Below are 18631 nucleotides of genomic sequence, written 5' to 3'. Positions count from 1 at the left end.
AGTTACTCAACGTCAACACCTGGTCTACAATGCGGCATATACCAGGCTCCCTCAACAGGGAAAACCACCCATCGCTTATCGCAGGAACACAGATGGGAAGGGGATCTCGCTCGGGCCTCCTCTGAAAAAACACCACCGGAAACTGTGGGCTCCGATGCGGAACAGAGGACGTCCCAAAGGGTACCGAAATGGCCCGTGGGAGACACACAGCTTGTGAGAAAGCCTGACTGTCGTGGGGGGTGTGGGTGGGAGGTGTGGGTGGGGGGGGGGTCACCAAGGTGGTGTCTATGGGTCACACAATTACATTTCCCACCCCCATTTCGAAAGCAAAACACGGATTTTTCCACGCCCCCCCCCACCCCCCAAAATGCAACAGGGTCAAGAAGACAACAGAAGAAATCACATGACGTATATATTCAGAGCACAGAGAAGCACTGTGGCGCCACAGTCCAGGCAATTACTTGCCGGCCAGCAGGTCAGTTCTCGGAAAGCCATGCCTTTTGGGAAACAGAGACGCAGCGAGCTTCTCAGAGGGGGGAACGAGACAGCATCTGGGTGATGCTGAGGGTGGGGTCACTTCGGAAGGTGCCTTGGGTCCTGTTGTCCACATGTCCACCACCTGGGGGAGGACAGAGGGAGATATCGCAAATGAAAACGAACAGGGTTATCTTAGACTAGAGGCCCGGTGCACGGTTTCATGCACCGGCGGGTTCCCTCGGGCTGGCCTGCGCCCTCTTGCAATTCGGGGACCCTCGGGGGAGAGCTGGTTTTGGCCCGATCCCCACAGGCCAGGCTGAGGGACCCCCGACAGTGCAGGAATCTGTGCACCAGGCCTCTAATATGCATATAAGATCTTTGGTTACTCTTCCCACCCTCACCCCTCTCCCCTTCCCTCTGAGATTCCTCAGTTCTGCCCCCTGGTGGTCAGTGTTCATCATAGCAACTGGTCAAATGGTGGCTTAGGCTTTTATATATATAGCTAGCCACGCCTCCTACCACAGGGAGGTCACCTGGCGGTCCAGGATGTTACTGCTAGTCCCTGGAAAACAACACCCAGGAGCCTGGTACTAAGTCTCTCCAAGCTGCAAAAACTTAAGCTTGCTTCAGTGCACAAAAATGATGAAACCATGATTTTTGCCCTCCCCCCTTCCCCCCGCCGCCCCAGCTGTGATTTGAGTACCCACCTTCCCGTTCCTAATTATTTTCAGGTCATTCAACCACAAACTGCCATTTTCGGTGTTCCTTATTCATAATTTGTATTTCAATTTGGGGTTAAACATAAAATAAAATGGCCCAGATGGCATGCTTCAGCGGTTAGATGTCGACCCATGAACCAGGAGGTCATGGATCATGGTTTGATTTCAGTCAGGTCGCATGCCCGGGTTGCGGGCTTAATCCCCACTAGGGGCCTGCAGGAGGCAGCCGATCAATGATTCTCTCTCATCACTGATGTTTCTATCTCTCTCTCTCTCACTTCCTCTCTGAAATCAATAAAAACATATTTAGAAAATAAAATAAAATAAAAAAATGATGGGACAGCCTGGCTGGTGTGTGTAGCTCAGTGGTTGAGCTTCGCCCCAAGAACCAGGAGGTCACGGTTCTATTCCCGGTCAGGGCACAAGTCCAGGTTGTAGGCTCCATCTCCAGTAGGGGGCATGCAGGAGGCAGCCGATCCACGATTCTCTCTTATTATTGATGTTTCTCTCTCTCTGCCCTCTCCCTTCTCTCTGAAATCAATAAAATATATATTTTTAAAGAATGATGATGTACCATTGTACCAAGAAAATGTTAATAATATCCGCTGCAAAGTATATACCATTTCATGGAAAACTTTCAAAAAAATCTAACCCCATTAGGGAAATACCCACAGTATCTATTTTCCCTGCTTTCCTGAATGCCTCTTGTACAATTTGATGGTTTTTTTCACTTGAAAAAAACAACAACACTCTTTGTATTTTGATTTGTAGTCTTAGTCTTGTTTACTAACTAAAACCCGGGGTTAGGCTATAACCTCAACATAATCACATAGGCCACACAATAGGTTGGAGGAAAACACAAATGTAGTGTCAAGTAACTCAGGAAAGAATCGAACCCATCACCAACACAGCCAAGAGGGTATCTCAACATGAGAAGATAAGTCTTCATGCTCTTACCTGCAGTCAAAAATCTCTTTGGTCCTCGCTTATGGAAGATGCTTGTGAGACAAAAAAAAAAAAAGAAAAGAAGAAAGGGAATGCTTGACAATGTTTGGACAATCTTCATGCACTCATCAAACGAAAGGGTCAGAACCAACTCCCACCAAGGCAATATTCTGGAGCATTCCTCAACGCCTGCCTACCCACTACTGGCCGTAGCTGAACTCATGCACTGAGAACTCAACTTGCCACGAAGGCCCATCCGAACTGCATCGGATTCTACTTCCTTGTCGATTTGCTTTCTGGTATCTTTTTACACCCCCTTTTCCCTTTCCCCCCACCTGCCTGACATCCTTCCTTCTCTTCCTTGACCCATCCACGATTCACAGGTTTATGCCAAAATATCTTAACATCTGAATGAATTTAAAATTGACCGAGCATACAGAGGTTATGTTCTCTGCCTAGAGAGTATCACATTCTATGGTGAGGAGGTAAGAGGCTTCTTATACCTTCTAGCCCAGTGGTCGGCAAACTCATGAGTCCACAAGAGCCAAATATCAACAGGACAATGATTGAAATTTCTTTGGAGAGCCAAATTTTTTAAACTTTAAAACTTCTTCAAACGCCACTTCTTCAAAACAGACTCGCCCAGGCCGTGGTATTTTGTGGAAGAGCCACACTCAAGGGGCCAGAGAGCCACACGTGGCTTGCGAGCCGCAGTTTGCCGACCACGGTTCTAGGGTATCTGATTGGCAAGCACTCTATAACTTGACAATCGTAGGCTGTATGGAATTCACATACAGTTTTATTTTTTTAAATGTTATTGTTTAAAGTATTACATATAGTAGTACATATGTCTCCTTTTCCCCCCCATTGACATTCTCCCAGCCTCCCCTACCACCTGGCACATGCCCTCATCCCACCCCCCTCCCCCAGTGTCTCACGTACAGTTTTAGATTTTAAACGACTGCAAACAAAAAACTGGGTTTCCACATCACACTGGACAACACAGACACAGTACACCGCCGATACTGATTCTTACCAGCATTTCCGAAGATCAAATCCACAGAACTGATCAACAAGAACTACAATTTGGATTGATCTAGGAATGTCAGCATCTAAGATGTCTCACGTCTTACACTGGGAACACCTGTTATAACTGTGGAAGATATGGGAAAATGTGACACATGCATACACCAACGTCAAATACAAGGTCAAGTGCGCTTTTGGATCCTCCCCTAGAAGATATATTACAATACTTTTATATTAAAATATTTTTAAAAAATCGTTGTTAAAACTAATCTTGTGATCTTTGCTACTGAGGGTTTTGGCTTCTTTTTTATCACAATATTTTGAGAACCCCATCACTAAGCTTATTTTATAAATTAAAAAACTAAGCCGGTATGCCTCAATAGCCCCTCCACTTTTCATTTCACTTTACATGTGACTTTACAGTGTCTATTTTCAATGATTAAATTCTTATACCACCCATAGATCAATCTATTCATCAAACCACCTGTCCGACGACCTGAAAGCCACCCATGATGTGATCACGCATGTAATTAGATGAACTATGCACTGATTTCCATGTTCACCCATGAATACCCAGCCATCTGGCAATCACATATAAATCTGTATGTGGACAAGATTCAGGCATCCAACATACCCTTCTACACACCACTAACCATCTCCGCCTTCACTTGATATACTGAATCTCTCAATCCGTGTATCAATGCACGTCTCCCATTGCTTTTCAAAGCATTCCTTCTATAGCCGTGCATTCAATGGCCCCCTGATGTATATAGTTACATCCATGTGTACATCCACCCAATTGTGCACCCGTTTTTTCTAGCCTTTTCCAATCAGACTTTCCTTAAAAATTTCCAGCCTGGCTATTGGGCTAACTTCAGTGACCTTGACATAAGATTGTAAAATTACATGGAATCTCCCACATCTCCTTTATGATTTGCAATTTATATGTATATTTTAAATCGCCCTAAAAAGAGCTACCCAAAATCATTCTGAGGGAAAGAAAAGCATAGAGAAGCTCTAGATTAGTTTTAGAAATTGTCAAAGGCCTGATAGAGACAGCTTATCCCTTCCCCACTCCCAGTATCCCCCCCTAAAAAGGTGATTTTTGTAATTAGGGAAATTTTCCCTCCTATTTCTGATTCCATAATAATCACACGTTCAATTCACAACTAATTCCCTCCTTGTGTTTGACAAAACTGGTCCAAGTCCTATCCTGTTTCAGCCAGTGCCGAGGGCATCCCAGGGACCCTCGTGTTTGTGACCAAAGCACCGTTAAGTGCCACCTTGCTCGCTTCACTTCCTATGTGCCAGTTTGCCACTACTTCCATTCATACCTTCAAACGTCACCATTACATTCATCAACCCCTTTTATGGCTGCCTATTACAAGATGTCCTCTGCATTCACTGCAGATTAACTCCCTGGATACTAAATTCCTATGCATACAAGCTTTACCTGTTACACTCCCGCCACCACGATTTTGTGGAGGACTCAAGCCACCACACCTCTGAAATTACTGTAAATAATCCGTGATGAGTTCACTGTATCTTGACTATACATTAATCTTTCTTGATTTGTCTACCCGCCTCCCCCCCACCCCCATGATTGAAGATAACTTGGTCTTTAACACTTGGTATCTATAGCCAACCTCTTCCACCCCTACTGTATGCAAGTCTATGTCCTGCCTCAATAGCCTGCTCCCAGCATTGGAGGAATCCCTCAAGTGCTACCAAGCAGAAAAAGAAGCTGTGCTGTGGTCAGCTAGGCTAGGCGCCCTTTTTAGCTGTTTGTGTGTAATAAATCACGTGATACTGAGTGAACTCTGAGATGAATGCACTTTGGAAGCGGCTAGTAAAAGTAGCTCTCTCAGAAGGATATTATAAAGATAAAAAACAAAGAGTGGCCACATTCACAAACTAGGAACTCAATGTTGACAGTCCTAATCCTATTATTTGATATTTAGGTAGATAGGGAAATATAAAAATTTACCCTGTAATTTCATAATTGTAATACTAGTGTTATACTAGCAAAATACCTTTGGATAGACAGGAATATAAAATTCAATATTTCATAATTATTAATGGTAAAGCATTCATCCTATGTATCCTTTCAAGTTTATACTTTGATTTTACTCTTCGAGGGAATAATGAAGTGAAGATGCTATGATTTTTTAAAGAAAACCTTTTGTAAGTGAAAAAAACACCCAAGGATGTTTGCAGAGTCAAAGCATGATAAATTAACATGCAAAATGGAATGCTGGATTCACGGGCTGATTTGAACCTAACTTTTAAGACACAACACAGTATCTCATAGGGGATACTATGAAGTTACTAGTTTCTACTCTTCAGCAGGTTGCTGGATGATTTAACTTGGAAGACGGGCATTCCTAAAGACTGATATATAATATACAAAACTAGGTCTTACGTTATTTCTTGGGTGGGAGATTGAAAGGTAAAAGTGCCTGTGCATATTCTATTCGGGTTGTATTTCAAAAAAATCCCACACGTAGGTATTTTGAAAAGAATACACTAATTTTGGAACTAATGACATGCCACCAGTAAAGTATACACAAATGGCTTTTATATAACAGTAAAAAAAAAATAACTGAGTTGCATCATCACATCACTACCTAACTATGAAATGCTTGGAAATGGGCCACAATAAGATCTACAATAGCAGTATGCCAACACATCAAATGGATTAAAAACAGAAAGACATACCTGTAGTTGTATAGGAAGTCTCACTTAAAAGATTATTGTCTCCTAGTTAATCTAATTAGTTTGGTGCAAATGAAATAAAACTGCATGTTTTCCCAACTTGCAAAATAATTTTAAGCATCAAGTGACAGAAAAAGTGCGAGTATAGACAGGGAATATTCTGAAAAAGAAAAGAAACGAGATAGAACTCAATAGACTAGGTAAGAGTCACAGGCATCAGTAATTTTGAAGCATCAATAGGAGATCAGAAACAGAGTCAACAGACCGAATTTGGGGATTTCAACGATAGGGCAGAATTTAAAACCAGTGGTTAACTGTTGAGGTCAAGGTGCGTAATTTGAGTATGGAATGCTTTTAAAACTGTAGCAATGATGCGTGTAAAAAGAAATAAAATGACAAAACTGACATGAAGTAGAAGGAAATACAGACATAAATGTATACTATTGTAAACATGTTTTTAAAAAGAAAAACACCAACACAAAAGGCATAAAACAGCATATGATTATATTTAATACACAAGTTTGATACAACCAAAAAGTAAAACACCAGAGTAAAATAGTAACAAAAACATGGTATTTCATTTGCAATGCATGAGAAATGGTTAACATCTTTAGTCATAAACAAGCTCTTAAAAACCAGTGACACTAATAATGCAAGGAAACTGGGAAAATGAAATGCAAAGGTGCAGGTGATGAGGAAGCAGTGAGCATGTGATTGTGCTGAGAAGAGCTTCTCTGCGGTCAGTGAGCAGAAGGAAGACACTGACACCTCACAGTCTACAGCTCTGAACAGTGTTGTGCAGTTTGAACTCTCAAACAGCGGGAGGCATATTAATGAGAAGGACCTAGAGTGAGGGGAAAGCTAACGTGAGTCTATATATAAATTGAGTATTTTTAGCCAGAGAAATTCCAATTCATTGGAATTTTTTCAACAAGTTAGTTGAATAAATTCAAAAGGAATGATATAAAAGCGTGTTTAATGCAGAGAAAATGCGTGGCCAGTGTAAGCGCCTAAAGCACTACTTGCCTACAATGTCTGAGCACCACCACAAGGGTGCGCACTAACTCTATTAGTAGATGTTAGCCTAGGGGAGCACAGTCATTTGTCCTGTGATCCGTTTATATGGGGCTGGTGGGTACCAGAAACATTGAGGGGGTACGTTACTTTTCAGTATACCTGAAACTAATACAAAATAATATAGAATGCAATCTAAATGAAAAATAAAGACATATGACATGGGGGGAGGGTAAAATTAAAAGGAAAACAAAGGTACATAAAGTAATAACTACATACTTAACAAATTTCTATGTCGCCTAAAATCTAAAAAAAAAAAAAGACTATTTTTAATGAATACATTGTAAATCTATGCTATAATAAGTAAAATAAAAATATATGGGAGCCCTGGAGGAGGCCTCGCAACGGCACGTCCAGGGCTGCGGTATTAAGGTCTCCAGCTCTCCATCTCCTGGTTCCAGTCCCACAGCAACAAGGACAAGAGTCAACATGCTGCTTACAGTTCTCGCCATCACCCGCGAGGTCACCTTGGACAGGAGCGTTCTCACTCCGTCGCGCTGGCAGGCGGTGTCCACGGCCACGCCCAGGGGGCACCTCTGAGCCGCTCTGAAGACGGCGGTGTTCAGGTGTTGGCAGAAGCACTGGCACGCGTCTGTTCTGTCCCGGCATCCCCTGGGCCACGGAGGAAAGGACAACGGGTCAGAACCGCCCTATGGCGCCGGGTCCCAGGGCAGCTCAAACTCAGATCAGTGTCTGTCTTACATGCATGTCTCCAGGACGCTCCTGGGCCAGGGATGGAGGTGGGGCACGGCGTGAGGACGGGGTGGTGGAGCCCTTCCCGAGAACGATGCATCTTCTCCTGGTGGGAAGAGAAACACTGTAAGGCAAGGCTCACACCCCGCTGGTAAAACTGCTCCTAGTTCTCAGGCAGGGCCGGAAACCCTGCAACTAGAGCCTCGTCCTAAAACAGCACTTCCTGTTCCAGAACCTCTTACCTGTGGTTCAGCTGAGCCTCAAGGAACAAGGAGCTCCACCGAAAGACGAATGTTCCCGATGTTAGTTGTCCTCACATTATCGCAAATTGTTTCTTTTCCTTTTTCACTCCTGCGTAGTAGACAGTATAGGCAAGTTTAGATACAAATTAGATAAAGGCCTACTTGAAATCCTTTTGACAGACTCAACTACAATAAAAAAATAAAACCATCCACCCACTCTTCAATAGTTCTTATGAATGTTTTCTGCCTGTCTGTCAACAGAAATGTGAGTGTTCAGCACATACCTGCAATCTCCCTTCTTCTCTCCTTGGGTCACCGATTCTCCTTCTTCCTCTTCCTCACACGGTACAGCTCTGTGCTGCATTCGTATCCGAGTCACATGCCGTCTTGATCTCTTAACAGCATTAATCAGGTCCAATGGCAATACAAGGCCGGCCACCACGGCCACATGCCCAAGGTGTTGACAGGCAAGATGGACGACAGGCACAAGTGAGCGGTGCCTTTAACATTCCTGTTGTTAAGTGTTCCTTTTGAAATACTTTTAAAATTCTGAATGCACAAAGTAGAAGCAGTCCTTCCATTCACATCTGTCTGTACATTGAGATTTTGCCATAGTCGGCCAGACAACTTTCTCTTCCATACTCAGTCACTTTAGATTGTCATGTAGCAACATACAAATACATGGATGAGCGATGCTTACTATTTAACTAGCACATGCACAAAAATTCCAAAGAGGGTTGAAACCATCACCATGATAGTAACACTGATGTTGAATCATTGCCCTTAGCTTTTCTGGTAGATGACGTAGAGGCCCATGGACACACCTCCTTGTCAATAGACATTTGTTGATCTTTGTTCAAAAATGACAATTTTAAGTATCAATTTAAAACACACATCCACATAAGAAAGTTTTATCAGTTTAAATTATATCCATTTAAGTAAACTATAATCATTATCTTTAACGTGTATTTCAGTTGTTCAAAGTTTCTTTCAATTTATAATGTACTTTCAAACTTTGTAAATTTGAATTGGAATAGATAAAATCACAGCAGTCAGTTTTACGCATTCTCTTTTGATTGTCATTGCCAAGCTGCTATTCAAAGAGATGATTTATACTTTAATCAACACTGATTGGACCATCTTTCTAAGAAACTTTCATAATGTACATTATAGGCAACTGAGATACAATACACTTGACATTAAATCATGACATTCAAATATAGCAATTCACCAGAAAAATTTTAGAGGTCTCAGAGAATTAAAATATTCATAACTAGTGAAATTCTCTCATACAGATGGCATATAAATGAAAACATTAATAGATATGGAGTTGCTTAATTATCTTATACAAAATTAACACATTTACATGTAACATGAGGCTGGCTTTTAGAAGTGTAAGAATACGGTATCGATAACTTTCATAGCAAAATGAAAATCAATAAGCTAATGAGAAAAAAAGCATTACCAGATATATACCCCTAAAACTAATGTTTCATATGTGCGTATGTTCACATTTATCTAGCCTAGCAACATAGCAATTCCTTTAGCAATGTGCGTTGCCGCCATGTCTGATTCCATCACTGAGAACATCTGAATGTGACAAAGTGACAGGTCTCGTCACACACCTTTCTCCCTAAAGCTTCACAACACATGTCTGGTGTGCCACTGCTGTTGTCCATATCCGGTGTAGCCTTTCCTTCTACACGAGAGCCTAACGAGATGAGGACATGAAGGCAATCTCGGGATCCCACTTCCAGGAACTCATTGCACACCAGAATGTTCGCACAGCTTGGGAATCAAATGATCACTAACCACCACCTAGTACATTGCCAAACATACCAGAAGCCAACTTACGCTAGTATGCAATGAAATATTTACAAAATTTTGCGAATCTCCCTGTGCATCTAGAAAAACTAGATGTTTAAAATATGTATGTATATATATATATATATGCCTATTTACAAAATTGTCCTGACTGTGGCTGTGTAATTCTTTTAAAATACATTTCCCATGATTAAAATACATAATGCCCTATCAGCTACACAACCACAAAGTGAGGACTGAGGTCTTTGATGTAAAATACAACACTAAACAATGCCTTATTTCAACAAGTGTAGGGCCACTCCCTCTTACCCGCCCCCTAGCAAATGCACAAACAGAGCAAGGATATATACAGCTCAAGAAACCACCACACATTCCAAGAATATAAAAGCATGAAATTGTACAATGAATTATTTACAAGAGCATACTTTGAGAGAATATATACATCTGGAAAGACTAGATGTTGGAAATTAAAAAGTGTATCTGCCTGTTATTTACAAAGTTGTCTTGAATACTGTCATGCGACCAAGGGAACACATACACAGCTATGTAGAGTTCCAAGAGGTAGTATAAAATCCGTTTAACGAAGCAACTAATTCCTTCAATGTTTAAGAGAAAAAATACAGAAGGAAGGATGAATAGGCAGAGTACAGAGGATTTAGGGTAATGAAAATAACCCAAATATCATAATGGATATATGTCAATGTCAAAATGTCACCTTATGGATGTAAAAGGCATGATTACCCTACGTGTTGGGCTGATTATTGCATGTGAGTGGGGACTGAGGTATATGGGAAATCTTTGTACCTTCCCCTAAATTTGCTATGAAATTTAAAACCGCTTTTCAAAGTATCTTAATAAAAAAATAATAGAAACCTACTGGGAAACTTGGCACACCCAAAAAACACCAAATTCACACTGTATCTTGTTTTAAATTCATACTCGGTAGGATGGCCAGACTATTCTTCCATATTGGGGTAAATTAATTGTATGTTGTACATTTAATTTTATTGCCGTGTTATTATTGAAAGACAATGGTAGGAACAAATATACAATAAAATATTTACAGGATTATATATTTTAGAGATTCTGTAAATGTTCTTCAGAAAAAAGAATTCCATCATGAACCTCAGCACATCTGGGAAAATAATATATAACAACATGGCCCTTAAATTGAGGTATTTTTCTATAAAATGACAATTTCATGGTTACTATCTACTTGTACGCCTAAATAAAAATGTGAGGTAAAAATACTTTTCACTTAGCATACTATTCTCAAGGTCCATCCATGTTGTTGGGAAGTGGGTGGAGAGGTAGTCAAGGAAAATGGGGGCCAAATATATGGTGAGGTGATGGAAGAGGATTTGACTTTGGGTGGTCCACATGCAATGCAATAGACAGATTACGTGTCATAGACATAAACCAAAAATAGATATGAAGAAATATTAGATGAGGTCAGAAAACATCCACTAACCTTGTTCAATATTCAGAGAAAAAAATCTAATTATACAAAAAGTTTGCTATTAGAAAGTATATCAGCAATGAACAGGCGTTTTAAAGATAAATACACACAGTTTGAAGATTACAATAGGCAGGACTGGTGAACCATTTCAAGCAAGCAAAAAAAAAAAAAAAAAGCATGTGAAGCATATGTGCTATAATTCCAGGTGAAATAGATTTTAAAATGACAGAAATCTCTGCACATGTACAGGAGTATACGGTAGAAAAACAAAGATCTGGTCAGATTAGTCAACCCCCCATTCACCCCAAGTGATATCAAACACTAGGGGGTGAAGTAACACTTCTATTGGTAACAAAACATTTTTTTACCATAGTTCAACATTAACATATGTACTCTGTGTGTGTGCGTGTGTGTGCACGCGCGTATGTGCGCATGTAGAGAAGGTATTTCTTCTATACACCTAGGAAGTGAAGATGTGATAAGAAGCTTGTCTATTATACATACAGCAGTCAGATACCTCCCTGCTCGGCTCCAGAACTTAACATTCAAATACTAAATTGAAAGAAAAAATTTACACATTTAACATATTAATGACAATGATTTCTACACTTTAACAAAGAATATCTACTGAAAAAAAATACAACACAAAGGCAATAACCCCCCCCAAACAATACATGTCGACTAGACATAGTATAGCAATTTAATTGCCAAAACAGAAGTCACCTTTGTCTATCAATGCATATGTTATAAAACAAAACATTTGTCCACCATATAGCTAGCAGCGTCACAGTATCTTCCATTGTTTGTCCTATGACTTTAAAAAAAATCCTGTACACTAATATACACATATGTACATGCATATATGTGTATGTTTATATACACATATGAATATGTAAACAATCATATTTAAAGGACTAAAAGTTTAAAGAAAAAAGATATATACAATAATCTAAAAATAAGACATGCAAATATAAAAGTTCCTATTGCTTTAAAAAACATGTAATAACTGTATATTATATACATATAATACAAAAACATTCTTTTGTCAGCCCACATATAATGAACTTGGGTTTAATATATTCCATTGCTAACGTCCCACATCAAACATAAATCACCTATACAACTAGGAATATGTACTAAAAACAATTCACTATTATCATTATGTCAATTTCCACTGGCAAATGACCTTTTCTAACCTATTTTATACCACATGTAGAGATTTCTCCAAGTTATGCAAAAAACCTGTCCTATTTGTATACAAATATGTCTGAAAACCACCAGTAAGAGCAGACCTACAGTTGCAATGACATTTCCAGCATGACGCCATAGAACAGAGTGCATTATACTACGTTCTACACTGAGGACAACATAATCATGGAGCCTAATGATGCAAGGAACACAGAGAGGCTACATCTAACATCTCTTTGGTAAACAAAAATGCTTCTATCCAAGTAAGTTGATCATATTTATAACAAATTTACAATGATGTATATACATGTTAAAAATTGCATGTTAGGCATTAGTAACATTGTTTATAACAAAATGTTATCAGAAATAAATAAATCATGAGGCCACTTAATAATGAAAAAAAAATTTACAAACTAAAGGTAGACGTGTGAGCATGGAGGTAAGCCATCTCCGTAAGATGGCTTTGAATCATGGCGCAACAGTTCAAATATATATAAACAGCAATAGCACTTGGTAATAAGCATAGAGCAACATATACATTTCAAAATAAAGACCATTCACATGAACATCTACACCCACAGAGCAGCCTTTCATGTCTGTGATAGCTGTGTACAATCCACCTCGCCCCGTCCCACAGCGATCGTCCATTCTAATGGTTATATATATGTACATCTTTCAGAGGTATTCTGACAGTTCTATTTTCATCATGTATTAAAATACTTCTATACACGTAACCAAACTCCTTGTTAATAATTACAATACATCAGGAAATGGCGCTAAGCAATTATATTTGGCTTTTTTATACACATGGATATCTAATGCCTTGCCATTTCCTTTTCTGCTATCCCTGAGCACACAAATGAGTCCAGAATTGTGTATAGCTTTAAAAAACTCTAAAGTATTATCCAGAAGACAATATTACCAAATGTGTGATTAGAAACTTCCCTAGGAAACCAGCTTGAATATCACAGCAACCGTTACAAAAATATCCAAAAATAACAGATTTGTTTACAAATGGAGGCCTCTGTGCTTGAGTTTATATTCCAAGGAAGTTTACGTAAACAAAGAATAAAATACAAGAAAATGAAACCATTATATGTTGAATTTCATTCTCTTTGTCTCCTCACATCAAGAACAGTTCATAACATTCTTTAGTCACTGAGTATTTAATATTTACATGTTAACATCATTGTCCATACCAATGTCCATCAATTGTTCAGCTTTATGTGGGCAATAAAGTACTTAGCAGGGTTAGATTCTGAGTTGTTTTTAAAATGCTAATTGGAGAAAAACTGGAGACCTGTGCATCAGGCATCTATACAAATGTCTCAGATACACAGCTTTCAATGGTAGACCTTCTGAAGGTGAGTCGAGACTCCCCACCACAAAAATTTGTTTTTCTCCAATGATTTCCAATGAAATGTAAGACCGATGGTCCAAAGAGTATAAATCTGTGTTTCTTGTCCTTGTGGCTGGTAAAGCTTCTAGATCAATTAAAATGTGCTGTGTGTCCTTCCTCTCCAGATTCCTGCGGGGTTGACTGTGTCTACGTGATGTTGCCCTTCACACTCATTTTTGGGGAGGAATACGGAATGAGAGATGCTGTTCCTATGCTTTTGGCCCAGGCATCGATTCTTATTAGGTTGGGATAATGGCTCTTGATCTGGCCAAAGACCCCTTCAGTTTGCATGAGGTTTAGATGCCCACAGAGGTCCCTAGTTCAGGCAGGGCAGTTCCTCAGGCTGGGATCTCGGGCTCATCCATTGTACATCATCTTGGCTGTCAGTAACGTTGTTTCTTACTGTACAAACTTCTGGAGGTTGTTGTTAGGGGACCAGAGGGTTTGCGTGAATGAACATCCCAGATTTTGAGAGAATCCAAATCTTCAGAGATGATAAGTGGAAGATTACCAGTTTTGAGAGTGGCAAAAGATGCTGAAAGTATCAGTCTGTGGAATCTTTCCCCTCTTCTGATTATTGCTTATCATAACACTGTTGGAACATGATGTGGTTCGTCACCTGTCAGAGCTTCTCTGGCAGACAGACGAAAGGGAGAATCTGAAGACAGAAGTAAGGCGACGGCTGGAAGTTTAAAAAAAGTTACAAGAGGTCGAACTGCCAAGTGGAAAGGTGGGTGCTGAGCAGCCATCTACTGGAGCCTAAACAGCAATCCCCCGGCTACGCAGGTTCTTACTTTTGGCAAGAAACCCTTGTCCATCGTTCTCAGGCTCCAGCGGTGTCCAATGCCTGCCCCTTGGTCACCCCCTCGTTGGCAGCAGCTTTTTCCATTTCTATAAAATCCGGTCAAAGGTATCATGCAATGGTTTTGAAGTGATGTTTATGATGGCATGGAGTTATTTCACTTGGTCACTTGCCAGTATCTTCTTGGAGCGATCCAGACATGGTCTTGTCACTTTAAAAACTGTTCCAAGTGTTTTCTTTAACAGCAAGTTGTAGAAGATGTTTATGTACATTAGAAAAGCTAAACAATGACAGGTGTATTTACATAGTTTTATGTGGCTACGTCCGTGGTTACCACTAAGTAAACAGTTGTATACTCTCAATAACAATGAACTCTTGATCTCTAAGAGGTTGCACAAGAGATTCGGTCACCTGCTTGTTTTTTTTTTTTTAAACAGGTAAGTTTCATTCTCTAGTGAGCTAGACTGAAACAGATGGATGACTTTAAAAATGACCCTTTTCCTTTCCACAGAAGCCAAATTGAAATGGGAAGTATTCCTCTAAGGATGGATAGGCAAGTTGAATTTAAGATGGTGTCATCCAATTCTCTGCACCCAGCAGAAAGAAGCACAATCAACTGCCATTGTGTCGACTTAAACCTTTAAGAATTGATAATTAAACTGGAAGCTGAATTTTGTCTCATTTCTTGTACTTTTGTTCCTTTATGAATAGATTTTACCCAATAACTGACAACATACCCAATATGACATACGATCTATCCTTCAAATCCATACTAACTGCCAATTAATTACAATAGGTCTTCAAGAGAGAACAGCAATGACTTTAAGGCCAATGAATCAATATTTTTCTCTCCATAAAACAATATCAGAAAAGTCAGCCTATGCTTTCTTGTAAACATTTTAACAAATTTTACCGTACTGCAATCTAAGACAAAAATATTACTCAGTGAGTTGTGTTTAAATGTTTTAGTTTCCTCATTGTGGTTCGTATTTTGGAGGGATGGGAAATTTCAAATATTCCTTTGGCCTCACCTAAGATCTTAACTGACGAGGTTGAGAAAACACCCAGTCCATTCAGTCATGCTCACCAGAGAGTTACACATTAAGCAAAAGATAATTAGAAAAATAGGACACTTTTCTGCCATCCTACAAAAATAAGAAAATCCGTATCATTGCAGTAACTTATTCTCATAGAAACCATCAGTTTTTTAAAAATCCTGTGGGATTTCTCCCTATCTTCAGTCCAAGCCACAGAAAAGAGGTCTCCTTGTTTCAAATTCAGGTCCTTTTATAAGTCACAACTTTAAGTCTTCCATGATTGCTCATTTTTTTGAGTCCAAACCACAGAAAAGAGGTCTTCTTGTTTGAAATTTAGGTCCCTTCCCTTTATAGGTCACATTTTTAAGTCTTCCATGATTGCTCATTTTACTGAGTCCAAATCACAGAAGAGAGGTCTCCTTGTTTCAAATTTACATCCTTTTACAAGTCACAATTAAGTCTTCCATGATTGCTCATTTTACTGAGTCCAAACCATAGAAGAGAGGTCTCCTTGTTTCAAGGTTGAGGTCCTTCATCATGTCACAATTTTTAAAAAAATCCTCCATGATTGCTCATTTTATTGAGTCCAACCACAGAAGAGAGGTCTCCCCTGCTTCCATCGGAGTCCCTTCATAAATCACAATTTTCTAAAACAACATGATTGCTCATTTGAATTCGGTCCAAGCCACAGAAGAGGTCTCTTTGTTTCTAGTCTGGGTTCCTTCTTCAGTCGCTGCAAAGTCTCTCTACCTCCACACTCCTCAGCACCTCCCAATACGGAGAAACCCCGACTAAAGTGGCAAAATGTCAAAGCTTGCCACTAACAGTGAACAGTCCATTGTAACACTATTCCCATTTAGAAGCATATTTACAAAAGTCCAATTTCAATACCAAATATTGCCACCAGGATATTTACAACCAAGCTATTAAATACATATTGAAATTTGCCACTAGAAAATAGCATCACCCATTAACTCATTGGTATTGCCAGTTATGGCCATTTTAAATGATTTAGGAGTGGATGCTTACAATACAACAACCATATGCAAAATAATAAAGTTGTGCACAGTTCAGTAACCAACACAGAACACAAACTGGATAAAACACTCCCCCAAAGTGGAAGCATCTGGCAAAATTACCATGTCTATGAAATTAACATGCTATTGAGAATACTACTGTTTTCTGGAAACTTTACTGTTCAGTTTCATCCAAATTGAGGTCAATATTTGGGTAGTTGATTCATTATTAGAGACATTATCGAAATTAATTTGCTTCCTCAAATCAGGTAATTTTAAATTTATTTTGGCAATTTGTTCTGATAAAAGGTTTCACATTCTCAAATTTTTAGTTTCTGGCCAAATTTGGTTCCTAATTGGTCATATTTCAAGAAAAAAGCATTTTGCATTCACTTTTAGACAACCAATTTCTTTCCAAATTAAATGCTCCAATGAGTCAATTTTAAATATTCCACAATGAGTTCCATATAGATGAGCAGTTGTGTAAGTCCTTTCAGATAATGCCCATGGAATTTTGAATCAAACCCAGCTATTAGTTCTCTGTGTGGTGCCTGAACAGGGCATGTCACCTTCTCCGCCCTATAACTACTGAATCAGCAACGGACAAACTGTACAAGCCCGCAGACTGATTCTCATGTGCACTAAGGTTGGAGACAAGTTTGGTCTCATCTTAGCTGGCTACAAATGCAAACCCCTTCACCTATTCTACTAACCCAGCTAACAGTCATCTCAACAAAGGACCTGGGAGCTAACCCATCAAGGCTGGCTGAGACCAAGGCACTGAATGACACAGTGGCAGGTAAGTGGTACCTCCCTCCAACACCTAACCTCCCCCACACAAATGAAATAACTGATGTTGCTCTCCATTCACATGGCTCCCTTCACACCTGATAGAATCCCTTTAAACCCTTCTTTTTCCTTCTTCCCTGCGCCCACCACCACTCACTCTCCATCTCAGCCTTTCCATTGAGTCTGATCCATGAAACAAGCACCTGATCACTTCCAGGGATTCTGTGTAGGGATTCTCTCTAGGCCACGTGTGCCTCAAGAATGGACGTCCTGATGGTTCTCAGCCAGCTTGACCAGTGTCCTTTCTCTCAGCAGTCAGTGCCACCCTAGCTTGCAACCAACATCCAAGGTCAAAAGCCCGCTAGCTCCCTCCGTTACTTTCTCACTCAACTGCATGTTCCCACTGTAATCAGTTAGTAGACAGGGCATCTTACTTCTCAATTCTCTAAGAGAAACCAAACAAGTCTCTGAGGTAGTAAATATAAAAAAAAAAATCTGGTAGGATAACTGGAACTAAACAAGGTAAAAAACTGTGATAATACTTGTCTAACTTACTTTACAAAGAATGTAATTAATTGGAACCCCAACAGCTTTCCACGAAAAGCTGTTCACTCGCCACACCAGCAACACCCACACTGTATTTACACACTCACACACATGCATTAACAAATTAAGGTGACTATTTAAGGATAAGGTCTTAATACATTCAACTGTCCATGGTAACTTTTTTATACAGGTTTTCCTAAATACCTGTTTAATTACTATTCAATCCCTCACAAGAGCCACTACAAGCAAAGCACAAGCACTTAGTCATAGAATGTCAATCTCAGGTAATAAGATCAATTACTCATACAAGACAGATGTTGACGAATGACGTGAAGACCCCGTTCAAAGAATGCATGGCATTTTGGCAAAACTGTCCCTCTCTCCTGCGCTCAGATTCACCCACTGCCAATGCCCCTTTACCCCCTTGAATCTGAGCCAACAATCAAATCTCCATCTTGCCAAGATGCAGAAGGTGGTGACTTACTAAGGAAAGAATGAGAGTGCTCCCTCTGTGTGTAGGTGGGAAAACAAAGGAAACTCATCTCAGACAAAAGCAAGGTCTCAACCCACTGGCACGTTCTGGCTCATGTGCTAACTGGAGCTGCTCGGAGGGGCTGGGGCCACGGTCTCAGGAAGCTCTGGTCCAAGGTGGGAACCAGTGAGGCTGTCATGAGGTGTCA

General features: G+C 40.0%; 1 long non-coding RNA gene across 3 annotated transcripts; it reads right to left on the bottom strand.

Annotated features, from left to right (window-relative positions):
- Positions 1-431: 431 nt before the first annotated feature.
- On the bottom strand, positions 432-17450 carry LOC129148334 (uncharacterized). 3 transcript variants are annotated; one of them, XR_008555396.1, is made up of 8 exons: positions 8176-17450; positions 7892-8000; positions 7659-7755; positions 7397-7568; positions 5886-6042; positions 3178-3294; positions 2154-2194; positions 432-619 (listed from the first exon to the last, which is right to left on the bottom strand). It is a non-coding gene; the product is annotated as an uncharacterized LOC129148334 (long non-coding RNA). The 3 variants fall into 3 exon arrangements; XR_008555397.1 differs by lacking the exon at positions 5886-6042 and having other exon boundaries at positions 436-619; XR_008555395.1 differs by lacking the exons at positions 432-619; positions 2154-2194; positions 3178-3294; positions 5886-6042 and having other exon boundaries at positions 7017-7568.
- Between the last annotated feature and the right edge of the window lie 1181 nt (positions 17451-18631).

Source organism: Eptesicus fuscus, chromosome 25, assembly GCF_027574615.1.
Source record: "Eptesicus fuscus isolate TK198812 chromosome 25, DD_ASM_mEF_20220401, whole genome shotgun sequence".
In the NCBI taxonomy this organism is placed as follows: domain Eukaryota; kingdom Metazoa; phylum Chordata; class Mammalia; order Chiroptera; family Vespertilionidae; genus Eptesicus; species Eptesicus fuscus.
The sequence above is the reverse complement of the archived record's forward strand: the minus strand, read 5'-3'. Positions and strand labels throughout refer to the sequence as shown.